The sequence below is a fragment of the Triticum dicoccoides genome, chromosome 7A, assembly GCF_002162155.2.
Source record: "Triticum dicoccoides isolate Atlit2015 ecotype Zavitan chromosome 7A, WEW_v2.0, whole genome shotgun sequence".
Taxonomy (NCBI): Eukaryota; Viridiplantae; Streptophyta; class Magnoliopsida; order Poales; family Poaceae; genus Triticum; species Triticum dicoccoides.
Genome location: NC_041392.1, coordinates 730,004,154 through 730,016,213, shown reverse-complemented (window position 1 = coordinate 730,016,213; position 12,060 = coordinate 730,004,154). Strand labels below are relative to the sequence as shown.

The 12,060-nt window shown below is 39.6% G+C and overlaps 1 long non-coding RNA gene across 1 annotated transcript; it reads right to left on the bottom strand.

Moving 5' to 3' along the window:
• Positions 1–4,096: 4,096 nt before the first annotated feature.
• LOC119331951 lies at positions 4,097–7,770 on the bottom strand. The gene is made up of 3 exons (XR_005160733.1): positions 7,459–7,770; positions 5,747–5,869; positions 4,097–4,365 (listed from the first exon to the last, which is right to left on the bottom strand). It is a non-coding gene; the product is annotated as an uncharacterized LOC119331951 (long non-coding RNA).
• Positions 7,771–12,060: the final 4,290 nt, after the last annotated feature.

The following is a 12,060-nucleotide window of genomic DNA, read 5'->3' as shown; positions in this document are numbered from 1 at the left end:
TCCGGGCAAAAATATATTTCAGTCGGTAAGCCTGCCTAGTTGCTAACCGTCGCCGTGGAAGGAGACGTACACTACTTCAACATGAATGACAATGGCTAAAGACTGCCCTCCCCCGTACAAAAATTAGAGTATTATTAAGAAAACAATTGCAGATTGTTACATGGACGAACGCAAATCCATAGAGCCTTGGACTAAAATGAGGTTGCTTTGGAATGTGTAGCCATATTATTCTCAGTTAAATTATCTCATATCATAGCGAGTTGAAATTAGTCAATGGTTAACTTAGAATACTTAAGCACTTCTTTCTTTAAAAGATCCTGTTTTTTTATTCTTAGCTCATACATGATTTTCATCAGTTAAAAATCTGTGGGAAAAAAGAGGAGGCCAGATTTTCTGCAAGTATCAACAAGCACCATTCAACTCAAACAAGAATAGGGAACATTCCACTCATATTCGCAATGGTCCTATGGGTTGGTCCTCCAGTCCATGTGACATTTTTATACTGTAGAAGCAATCGTCTCCTGTTAGTACAGATGATTTAAATGCTGGCAGGGGAGTACAGAAGACAAAATGACCAGGCTTGACAAATAAACCTGAAGCTGTATTTTGATATCACGTAAATCCAGTAGAGCAGAAAAATTGGACAATCTGTAGCATGCATGCATTAATTATAGTAGCAAAGTTGGGCATGCATCATCTTTCCTTTAATGAAGTTATATATTATAGATTCGGTGTTACTTTTTACAATTTCAGCAATAATTCTAGTTCCATCGAACACATTCCAGCAAGTATGACCCTGATCCCTGAGTGACAGAACAAAAACTTTTCCTAATACTAGATGTGTTTTTGCATATGATGCAGCTGATGAACCAAAATTGTAACCAATTGTTAAAATTGAAATAACTATCGGCAAACTCTAAAAATTAGAAATCACACAAATAGGATTTTTTTTGTTTCAGAAACAAATGGTGATGTATGTATGACAAGGAAAAAAATTCAACAATTCAGTCCATGATGGATCAGAAATTATTCCATGGTTTGATGATGTGAAGCAGCGCATGGATCGACCAAAAATTATACAACCGGGAGGCGAGATTGTACTACCTGTAGGTCTACTACGAACCAGATTCGGGATTGGAGAAAAGGAAAATTATTTCAGCAGGCAAGGATGGCTACACACCCACATAACCCACGTGATGATGTGTGCTAGATGAATGATTAGTGGTAGAGCACGAGGACGCTGGTTGTGGTGGCCTCCCGCTTGCCAGTCACGCCCTTAGACAGTTTGGCCCTTCAACTCCACCATCGGAAGACCCCAGATTCACCGGCTTATAGTCAAATCGGGACCTCGAGGGGCGCTGGAGCGAGCAGATCGGGAGAGCCCAGATGTACTGAAACCAATTTGGAGACGTAAGTGGAAGCTAATTAGAATTTTGAAACGAAAATCACTATAATTGGGTTGCTCACCTCCTCCTGGGCAATCACACCCAACCAAACTTCGATCCAAACAGCAGCAATGCCATCACGTAGCAGCACGCCGCCCACTGGGGCGCCGCCGCGATCACCTACCACATCTTGGTGCACAGCGCTGCCCAAGACCTAGGCAGATGTTGCACACAACGCCGCGCCAATAGCCCGGCGACCACCCTAGGGTTGAGACCACGCCGTAGAGCAGCACGCCGCCACGCCAATCAGGCGCAGAATAACTTCACTCCGAACCAAATCGCCGAGCACCATGCCGTTGCCGCCGTTCGCCGTCGATACTCTCGAAACTGGTCGCAGCTTCTTCTATTTTTTCAAAATAAAAAACCGTCGACGGCAAATTAGGAAAAGACGTGGAGCTATTGTTTTGGGAGAGAAAATAGTCGTGGAGGTGGGCAGGCTTCGAGTGAACTCCAAAAACGTAAAAATACCTCGATCCATTCGTAATCTTACAGCGAAGGACGTTGGCCACTTTTTCGATGGGTGGAACAGTGTGGACGGCTGGGAGGAATCGACCGAGGTGAAGAATAAGCTCTTCACCCAGGGTTATCAATAGACTTTCTATATAGTGTTACTATTCATCATCCAGGGTGCGGAATAGGTTATTCTTCATCCGAGGTAATCTTATGATCGCTTCATAAATAAAAACTACGTTTGGAATACAAATAGTTACATTCATATTGATTCACTACGTAAAATTTGGTATAAGAAAATAAAAAATAGGTTATAAGACCAGAAATATCATATTTTATGCGTGTTTTTACGTTCGTGACTTTACGTAACATAAAATATTTTTTACGATGAGTATATATTTGCTTACGTTCTCTTTTTACGTAATAAATAAGACAAAATTTACAAACCTAAAAATACGGTGCATTGACGTCGAAATAGAGAGGGGGTGGAGAATAACTATTCCTCACCCAGGGTGACGAATAGCGCAACCCTATATTCCTCACCCAGGATGCAAATCTCGCGCTATTCGTCACCCAAGGTGAAGAATTGTTATTCTTCACCCCCGTCACCCATGCACCCAGCCGAACCAGTTTGCATCCACTGCAGCAACACAAGGTTAATGAGGTAAGATTAGTGAGTGGAGGTGAGGTAAACTTACAGTTTTTAGAATTGGTCTTGCGCCACGTTGAGAACAAAGGATGTGGGGTAAGATTTGATTGCATGTGAAGTAATATTATGTCTTAGAGAGTGCATTCTAACAAAAGAAACACTGTAGAAAAAAAGTTTGTGCCATAAAATTACTGCAGGGTCGTCCCTCACCCCGTCGTCGCTCGGCCGGCCGATCCGATATAACGATGCGCCTCTATCGGAGATCTGGTGTAAGGATCGCCATGGAAGATCCCGTTAGGCGCAAGTAGACGCTGCAGCGGGAGAGCTCACTCCGGCGAGGTGCAGACGCCTCCCATTAGAGTATCCCATCACACGCGAGAACGTCACGGTGGGAGTGCCACGTTATGAACGAGCAGCCATGGTTCTTCTTAAAACTGATTGAGGTCATGGATGATGCATGCATCCTGAATTTTTTAGTCTTTTCCCTCTCTATTTATTACTGGAGTTGTTCATGCGGCACCATGGATTTGATGCACTGGAAAGCTCATTTTGGAAGAAGATAAAATTGGAAGTATCATTTCTGGAATTGCATCCTCAGTTATCCCAAAAATATTCGATCTTCTATCTGAATTTTGACCAAAATTTCCGTCTGTAGGAATGTCGCCAAAACTGTCTTTATGTACATACTCTCTCAGATTCAGTATCGAACACATGTAACTGAAATTTCTTATATAGACAGCACATTTGGTTTCTTTGCAGTTTGCTAGTGTTTGTGAATCAATCCATATACTTCCTTCTAGCTCTAGCAAACTACATATGCAAATCATAATTATTTTATACTGATCAGTCCATCAAGTCTTGGTTCTGAAATGCTGTTTGATCATAGAAGCAAAGGCAGATTATGTAATGGACGTAATCAATATTGAATTATTTATAACAATAGACTCAGTTGATCACATAGTATGACCGACCTGTACAGCTTAATCTCTAAGGACAGGTTACATGAGGCAACAACAAATAGAAGAGTCAGTCCTCTGAGATATCTTCACATTTCTATATTGGCTACTGGTTCCTATCATGCCATCTTTTGCTTATGCATCATGTACTTCAGCAATGAAACATCTACTCCCTCTGTCCCAAAATATAAGAACGTTTTTCACACTACACTCGTGTCAAAAACGTTCTTATATTATGGGACGGAGGGAGTAATATTCACTTAGAATATTTTGTACCGAGTAGGATCAATGATTACAATAATAAAACGATCGCACTTGCCTTCTTGGAAGATCCAATGAAGTAACAAGGCAAATCTCATCAATTGATGTTTTTTTAAGAAACATGCCCTTGTACTGTTGCAGTGTTGCTACTTGCTAGTAGCTTACGGTGACTGAGAATAGGTTTTGCTTGAAGAAGTGAGGCGCCCATTCTCTTCAGAGTTTTGGGTAACATTTTCAGTAGCACCATGCATATGAGTTTTACACTCGAATGGCGACATTAGCTATGCTTACAAAACAAATCCTTCCATGATCAATTCATCATATGACAGAAAATATCTGGCCTTTAATTAGATTAAAAGAACAAGAACAGTGCAGATGCTTATTGATCCACAAAAAAATGTCTTGTAAAAACTGAATTACATAAGCAATTAAGCATATGATGTGTAAAACGTGGTCAGGATGATTCATTCAGGACCTGCTATATGCATGCCTTGGTTCAGGGCCTGCTACAGATTTACGGTCCATATGCTATCATAAGTGCACAAAGTTCTCCTTCAATCAAGAGTCCATATCTCTCACTTGACTGTACCTAGACTTCTGACAACTGCAAGAGAGCCACATTTTAATGCACTATAAATTAAGTATGGAATCTAAGAGATATCACTTAATAATAAGAGAAAAAGTTCAACGTGGAAGTAGTTTTGTCAACAAAACTTCCACAAGAGGATTCTTCTATCTTACGAGTTACATCTGAACACCTTTTTCATATTTGCAAGCAAACCATCTGACCACACCTTGTTCATATTTCAATGAAAGAACAAACTACAGTAGCATCATTACCTCTGCATAATATTTAGCTAGCCCAAGCAGGAATTTTATGATCTGGATAACACACTTTTAACTTCACATACCCTGTTAGCTCTGAAAATTATTTGTATATTGCAATCAAATTTAGACGAGAACACACTCGGTTTAGCTATAACCAAAGCAGCTAACTCGCGATGAACCAAGATCAACTGCACTGCTTATTGGTCATAAGTTACCTGCACATCCGAGAGGTATTGGGCCAGGGAAATTTTTCAAAAAACTATAGCATGCAGCGCGTACTAGAGTATGCAACCGTGGCTGGCAGAGAGCATGATGCAAATTTTCTTTACTATACTACCAAGTAGCCAGGCACAAATAAGGATTGTACCTGTCAGGCTGGTGAAAGTTTACGTTCGTGTAGATAAAAAATTACATCGTGTAAGCCGTGGAGCCTTGCGGTCAGCCGTAAGGCACACCGTACGGGTGCGGCCGGGGATGCTGGATCGACCAGGGTGAAGAATAACTTCTACACCCGAGGAGCCGCCTCTCCAGGTCGACATTATCCAGGGTGGACTGACCCCCTCACTTGGCCGGGTGATTCAGTGCAAGCGAGCGTTGTCATTGGAGAGACTGGCTCAGTGAGGTGTCACCGTGGCAGAGACGAAGGAAGCCACCATTCTTTCATAAAGGCACAGGAGCACCCCATCTCATGAAAGGAGGTAGTATGGCCTTTCTCCAATAAATACAAAGAGGCCATGTTGAAACATAATGTAAAAAATATTCATAAAACATATGGTTTTACATAATTGTTGGAATAGAATGGGGAGGCCGGGATGAATCTAAGAAGCTTCAAAGGATATTATTTTTCTAAAAAAAAGACGAAAGAAGTCATATCTTCACTATATCATATGTATTGTAAGTCTGCAACTTCTGGCTAGAATAGAGTTATACAATAATCATACAAATATATACACAAGAACAAGAAGACCTGTCACTAAGCACATACAAACTGGGCAAAAGAAATTATGACAGTATGAGCACTAAGGTTGTAGGATAGCTATGCCCAAAACAGCTATATTTGGGGATGTAACCCATCCAAATTCTGCTGCCTAGTATTCTTACCCAATCTAACTTAATTCAAGCAGATACGTGGCATGGGATAGTAAATCAAGACATACTCGTGTAAAATGACGGAGAGGGTGCGATACTGAAGAACTCCGGCAGCAAACACCTAACTGCCTGTCGTTGTTGTGGGAGGAGATGCAGCACGCATCAAGCAGAATGCCAACCACCACCGTACCCTGATACCGAGACCACCAGCAATGCTAAAAGATTATATAACAGCAGAAGTTGCTACATGAAAACAGTAAATATACACATAATTCAAGCAGATACATTGGATGGCAGAGTAAATACTTCACATACTCATATACATGGATGGAGTGGGGGCAATACTGATTGCGTTAATATGTTCATAGAAAATTATTAAAAGTTCCATAATGAAGATGGGGGCCGTGTGGCCCCTTCGATCGAATTTTTGTTTATAAAAAGTACACTGGAATTTCTTTTTTGAAGTACTTATTACTTGATACAATTTATGATTTAGCCAATAATCTATGTGGAGACTTTTCGAGCTAACTCAGCATTTCCTTGATCTAATTTATAGAGGCTCTGGTAGTCCTTCATAAATTTTCAAGTTGTCCATAAAAAAGTTTCAAGCAGCTAACTCAATATTTATGCAGAGAGTTCAGGTTATCTGAAACCAAATCAAAGTGAATACGATGATGGTCATAAGTTTATTTGCTTTTTCTTCTGCACTCCTTAAAGTCAAAAACTGAATTCTTAGATTATGATTCATGTCATCTAGATATTACAGTTTGGACAGGACAATTGAAGAACTTTGAGTCAACAAGTTTTTTCTCTGGTTTGTAAAGTTATCGCTATATATTTTGGAGGCAAAGCTATCCCTGATTCCCTGTACTATAGAGAGCAAGATCGAATACAGAAGAACACCTTTAAGCTTTAAAGTGAATCCCTGGTTTCTTGGAACTACCAAATCGCTAGTTCTGAATTCCAGTTAGATAGCTGCATAGTCCAGATTGCTACACTAGGAGCTACGGAGTATGCCTACTCGTACTATCTTCAGATCAACCTAATTTCATGGCACATATGGCCATCTCCGGAAGCAGCTGATGCAACCAAATTTGGGGCTAATAAAGTAAAGACTAACTGAACCACCACTCTCCTAACCAATAGGAATTCCAGTGGTTCTTGTTTTGCTTCAGGCAACCATCAAACAGAGCACCTCATGTGCGTCCTGTTTGGCATATGATGGAGAGAGCAATAGGAGATATAGAGGGAGTTAGTAGGATATTGGGCAAGGGAATTAATTTTATGCCCAATCTTTTGTTTGGTTTATTTTGGGAATTACTAGCAGGGAGTGAAGTAGAAAGGTTTGATGGCTTTGTTGATTAGTGGGTAGAACAAGAACTAGATGCAACATTACCACATTGACCATTAGTCTGTTTGTTCCCCACCAATCAACAATATGAACTAAATCGCTACCTGATCAAATAACGTGTACCATGTGGTGATCATGGTCAAGTATTTAAATGCATGTTTCTCACGCTCCTACAGCAATAGTCGAAGATAGGAGGCAACTAAAATAGGGATACGCTGGAAACATTCTGGCAATAAATTGAGGGATACGCTGAGAGCCTGCGAGGATCTCCTTCTAGTTGAGTAGTCGGGCGTAACAAAGCAATCTGTGCAGAAGTTGTAGGAATGAAGAAATCAAACAGAACTCCCGTAAAAATGAACCAAACAGATAGAGCTGGATCTTGAAGCAAATCGCTGGGGCTGGGGCATCTATCGGAGAGCCTCAAAGTACCTCTTCAAGCAGAAGACACGACTCCCGCGCCGGCCAACCACGACCAGCTCGCCGTCCAGCCGAGGACGCCGCCAGCCCCTGGTTCCTGGAGTGGGCCCATCTTCGGCCGAGTATTCGTCGCCGGCGACTCGGCCGACGAGGCGCCGTCCACACGGGAGATGCCCCCTATAATGAAGAAGCCCTGACGCCAAGTACCACCGACGTCGCAGCACGACGGCTCGGCCCGCTGCGTTCCACGACGCCGGAGCCCAACCGCCGCTCGGCGCTCGCACCCCTCATCCACTCCGCCCCTGATATTTTTCTTTTGAGATGACTCACCCCAGATTAGAATTGGACGAGGGAGTTGGCCCTTTTTTTCACCTCGGGAGTGACCTTTTTTTTTCTTTAGGACGGAGTGGGCTCTTGACGTCAACGTAAAATTACATCACGGGGGATAAAATTACGCCACCGGTAGAGGCTTGGTTGGCGATGCGATCGGGGAGTCTGGCTCGGTGACTCGATCGGGGTGAAGAATTACTTAGTCTTCACCCTGAATTACTAATAGACTTTCTATATATATATATATATATGTGTGTGTGTGTGTGTGTGTGTGTGTGTGTGTGTGTGTGTGTGTGTTGTCCTTGTTCCGCTCTTTACTAGGTCCCTCGAATCTGAGCCGAACCTCCGAGTTGTGTTGTGCTCTACGGAGTGCCTCCCCTTTAGACTGCTTTTCAAGGATCCATGTAGAGGTTTATATAGGATTACTTGACAAATAACCAAACTTATCCTTTGGACCAGAAAAGAAAAGGTGTACCATGAATCACATGCTATTTGGTACAACTTTTAAAAAAAGTTTACATACATTTATTTAAAAACTCTTGAACATTTCTGAAATTCTCGAACGTTTTCCTTAATCCGTGAATATTTTTAAGGTTCCACAGATAAAAAAGACGACAACAAAAAGAAAAACCGAATATTGTGTCTCATCGCTTTCTGGATGGCAGCACGGGCGTTTGCTTCACATCGAGCACCCTATAAGTGTTTCCAATTTACCGCCCGTGAGCGGCAAATGTGTGTGGCTTTTTCTTTGAGGTGATAAAATGCGTGGTTTCGCCTGTAGCGCCTGCAGCTGGGCCAGCCCCGTTTGACACAGCGTGATCCACGTCGTCGGCTGCTTCATTTTTTTTTCATGTTGCTTTGTTATTTCTTTTTTATTTTTTATTTTTTCTATCTTGTGTTTTTCAGACTTTTTTTTCTGGTTTTGTTTCTTTATTTTTTACTTTATTTTTATTTTTAATGTTATGTTTCATCAAAACTTTTTGAAAAAAATATTAAATACGTGGTAAATTGTTATTATATATGATAACTTATTTTATATAGTGAAGTTTTATAATATATGTTAAATATTGTAGAATAGACCGAACATTTCAAAATATATGTGAACATTTTCTTAATTTACGATGGACATTTTTTAATATATGATGAAACCATTTAAATACATAGTGATTTATTTTAAAATACACATTGAAACTATTTTAATATACACTGAACTGTTTCCGTAATTCATGTGGAACAAGTTTCTAATACATGTTGAACTATTTTTGATATACGTCAAAAATAATTTTAATATAAAACTGGCCCTTTTATTTTTCTAATGCAGTTTTGAATATTTTTATTATAAAGCCAATCATTTTTATTTTCCTAATACAGTTTTAAATAATTACCTTCATAGAAAGCGAAATGGAAAATTAGAAATAAACCGCTGGCGCTAGAGTTGGCTGGCCCATTCTATTGCATGAAGGCGTGGACCTCTGCTGTTTGACACCCGTGGGCGTGGAAAATCCTATCTGCCGCATTCTGCGGCAGATTGTCGACCTTCGCACAGACGGCAGCGACCAGCGATCGACATGGGCCAGCCCAATTATCGGCAAAGTACGTGTTACAGTGCCGGGCGGTTTTGGGAAGGTTTCAGACGGTTTTTTCACGTTCTAAGAACCTTCTAGAAGGTAAGGGAAGGTTCATGAACCGGTTTTATGCCTTTCTCTGTTTCTTTTTCGTTATTTTCCTGTTTTTTCTATACATTTTTCAGTTTTCTTTCCTTTTTCGTTTCTTATTTCTTCCCTATGTCATTTTCATTTTAACAAATCTTTAGAAATAAACAAGTAATTCAGTTTTTCAAATTTTGTTCACAAATTTCAGTAAATGTTGAGAAGTTCAAAGATTGTTTACTTCATTTTAAAAAATGTTCTAAAACACGAAGATATTTAGAATTTTAAAAATGGTTCAATTGTTTCATTTTTTATGTATTAAAAACTGTTCACATTTTAAAATTTTTGTTTAGGATTTTCAATTTTTTCTAGATTTAAATTTTTTGTTATGTAAATTCAAAAAATGTTCGAGATATTCAATTTTTTGGCTCCCATGTTCAATGTTTTTCTCTAAATTAGGAAATGTTCAATGTTTCAAAAAATGTTCGGGATTCCAAATATTTCTTGTTCCCATGTTCAAATTTTGTTCTCAATTTCAAAAAATTTGTTCTCACTTTCATAAATGCAAAAAATGTTTGTGTTATAAAATTTTGTTCATGAATTAGAATTTGTGCCAGAGTTAAAAAACCATTTTCGGAAATTGTTCTCAAAACTTTGAAAAATGTTCCAGTTTTCATAAAAAATTCACAAATTCAGAAAACTTTCATGTTTTGAAATATTGTTTGCGAATTAAAAAATGTTTGAGAATTTTGGAAAACTGTTCCTGTTTTCCAAATTTGTTCACAAACTCAAACAAACTCCTGTTTCCAAATTTTTTCAGAAATGAAAATATGTTCGGGATTTTCACAAAATGTTCCTGTTTTCCAAATTTGTTCAGAAATTCAAACAATGTTCTTTTTTTGACATTTTTCTGTTTTTTGTAAAACAATTGTTTACAAAGTTGAAAAATGTTTGTGTTTCATAAAACACTCAGGGTTGTTTCAGAAAAAAGAAATTGTGTTCTGAATTTCTAAAAATATGTCGGATCTGCGATGGATGTTTGGTATTTAATAATGCTTTACACTGCTTTCTGTTCAATAACCTTTGTTTGGTCAACTTGTTTTGGTGTGTGTATACTCTTCCAAGAGATCCTGTGTTCGATTCCATGCGAGGGCTGTTTAATTATTTAGCTACTACAGTACTTGCTCGTAGCTGTTTTTATCATGGGCCCGCCCAGATAGACACCCGCCTATGCGAACCTGCAGCTGTTTGCCGCAAAGACTGGCATATAGGAGTTCCCCGTGGGCGTTATACGGGAGGGTTCAAATCTTATACAGGATAGCGACCAAACGCACATCCAGCCCGCGGTATTGGATCGGGCCATTTCGTCCTTTAGCATTTTCCTCTTGTTTCCTTTCGGTTTCTGAACCCGTTTTTTATCGTCCTTTATTTTTTCTTCCCATTGTTTTCAGTTTTACATATTCTTCATTCCTTTTGTTTTCGTGAACTTTTCATAACTATATGAAAACACATAAATTCGTGATGCTTTTTAAAATACGGGTACAAGTTTTCAAAATTTCGAACGTTTAAGAATTTGTGAACATTTTTTAAAATCCAGGACTAGGATCCATATTCGTGAATGTATTTCAAACTCATGTTTTTTAAAATCAAGGTACCTGTTTTTAAAACCAACGATTAGTTTTTTTAATTCAGAAGATTTTTTAATTCATGAATATATTTCAAGCACGTGGATATTTTTTAAAATTCGTGAACAATCGGTCGGGCCCCCAAGTAACCGAGCCCATTAGTACGTGAGAAAACCGGGCTAGATGGGCCGGTCGGCATGGCACGAGCCGGCCTGGGTTAAACGGTCCAGGCACGGCGCGGCCCGGGGCGATCCCCTGTGTAGGTCGCGCCTGATCGAGAGTTTGTGCCGGTCCATTTTGAAATCTTGAGTATTATTCAAATTTTGTGAACATTTTCTAAAATCATGAATATTTTTGAAATTCTTGAATATGTTTTTACAAATTTGCATTTTTTTAAATCATGAACATTTTGTGAATTTATGAACTTTTTTACAAATCCACGAACATTTTTGAAATTATCTTGTATACTTTCTTAAATTTATGACTAGTTTTTTGAAACTTGTTCTGGCCTCTCTAGCCCAGGGCACAGCTGGCCCGATTAGCATGTTTGCGTGCGAGGAGGCTCGGCCGCAGCAATGCACACGTGACACGTCGCGATCCTCGTCTCGTCGTTTCCTGCCAGCGATGTTTGCTCGTGACGATCGCTTTCCTGGCTCCCTGCTACGTAGCAGTAGCACACTAACACTTTTTTTGTGGGATCACGAGCATGTTTAAAACCTCCAAAAACACAGAAACAAATTTGTATTTATGGGGGGAAATCAGATAAATTGAAAAAAGAAGAATAAATACAGAGACTACTTTTTTGGCAGTGTCATCATGTGGGATTAATACTAAGGTTTATTGGTGCATGTCTCGCTGAAACCTTCCATCCCTAAGAAGTAGAAGGGTACAATGCCACGCCCTAGATTACAAAAGGAAACAAAAATTACAAAATGATACAAATACAAAAGAAAAAAATACAGAGAGTACAACTACACGGCTTGTTGCCCCCGTGGCCCGTTCCTCTCTCT